This window comes from Chlorocebus sabaeus, chromosome 2 (genome assembly GCF_047675955.1).
Source record: "Chlorocebus sabaeus isolate Y175 chromosome 2, mChlSab1.0.hap1, whole genome shotgun sequence".
In the NCBI taxonomy this organism is placed as follows: domain Eukaryota; kingdom Metazoa; phylum Chordata; class Mammalia; order Primates; family Cercopithecidae; genus Chlorocebus; species Chlorocebus sabaeus.
Window position 1 is genome coordinate 22,435,627 of NC_132905.1, and position 1,630 is coordinate 22,437,256.

General features: G+C 41.5%; 1 non-coding gene across 1 annotated transcript; it reads left to right on the plus strand.

Annotated features, from left to right (window-relative positions):
* The first annotated feature begins 1,082 nt into the window (after window positions 1–1,082).
* LOC119618688 (small nucleolar RNA SNORA26) lies at window positions 1,083–1,201 on the plus strand. The gene has a single exon (XR_005235058.1). It is a non-coding gene; the product is annotated as a small nucleolar RNA SNORA26 (small nucleolar RNA).
* The last annotated feature ends 429 nt before the right edge of the window (window positions 1,202–1,630 follow it).

The window sequence follows — 1,630 nt, forward strand, 5'->3', positions numbered from 1 at the left end:
GCACATGCCCTTTGGAATTCTCATTGGGCCTCCTAGAGATTATTCATGCACCCCCAAATATTTATTGACAGTTTACTTAGTGCCAGGCACTGTGCTATGTAGTAAGGCTACCCAGAGGAAGAAGACAGATGTGATCATTGTCCTTTGGAGCTTGGAAGCAGGAGATCTGAATGAAATGTTGAACAACTATAGAAATATAATTTGTAATAAGGGCTCAGAGTAAAAACTAGAGTATTCTAAGAGTGTATAAGAGGGGGCGTTGATGAGCAAAGGGACTAATGAGCAAAGACATGAAGGAAGAACACACGTGAAGAGAATGTGTGTGTGTGTGTGTGTGTGTGTGTGTGTGTGTGTGTGTGTGTCTTGGGAAGAAGGAAGGGAGAGGAATTGTTTGGGGTTTAAGAAACAGAAAGACAGGGTAGCAGCAGTGCAGAGAGCAAGAGGAAGGATGGTATACTCAATGCTATAGACAGTGGCCAGGAGCCTTGGAAAAGATTTTTTTCTTTTTTGAAAGAACAGTAAGAATCCATTAAAGGATACTAAGTAGGGGGACAGGTGATCAGATTTACACACTTAAGAGATATTTTGATTGTTGTATGGAGATGAGATTCAGAAGGGAGTCTGCGTGGAAGCCAAGAGATCCATTAGGAGGGTGTAGTAGAATCGTGGCTTGGACTAAGCTGGTAGTAGAGTAGATGGAGAAAATGAATGGATTTGATAATTATTTAGGTGATCAAAACAGTGAGACTTGGTGATGGACTGGCTACAGGAGGAGGGGGAAAAGAAGCTGGCATCAAGGATATGTCCAGGTTTCTAGCTCACATAAATGAGTGGGTGGTGGTGTCACTCATGGAGATGCACTCATGCTGGGGGAGGGCATTGGTGTAGAGACTCAAGAGTTCAGTGTTGAACATGTTAGCATGAGGGACCTTTGAGACCACCTGTGAGATGAAAGTAAGTAGCTGAGTATCAGGACTGTGTTTAGGAAAGCAGGCTGGGCTGGAGATGGACATGTGAGAACCGTCTTAGCCTTGGACTGAGCTACGATTAGATGGTGTCAGAAAAGTGAGAAGCCTTTTCCTGTGCCCTTTTAAGGTTGACACAGTGCCTTAAGAGCCTAACACAGAAGTAAGTAAGTTTCCATAAAACCCAGAGACGATATTGCAAAATTCCTCTTTGGATCCTGTCTGGAGTCACAGCTGAAAAAAAAAAGAAAAGAAAAAGAAGAGGAGAATACAAAATGAGCCTCAGGCAGCTCCAAAATTCCTCCTCTGTAAAACTGTCTCCACCACAAGTTGTGGCCCTTGGCCCATGCAGTTCTTCTGGTGCCGTGTGTGATATATTTGCACCTCACTGCTGATGGACTTTTTCTCTTTTCCAGTCCAAACCTTTCTTTTTACACTCTGATTGGATAATTTCATATCTTTTGTTTTCAAGCTTGCTAATTCTTTCCTCTGTTTGATCAAGTCTGCCATTGAAGCTATGTAATGAGTTTTTCAGTTCAATTATTCTAGTCTGTATTCCTAGAATTTCTATCTGATTTTGTTTAATTATTCCTATTTCTTTGTCAAATTTCTAATTTTGTTCCTCGATTATTTTCCACTTTTCTTTTTTTGAGACGGAGTCTCAC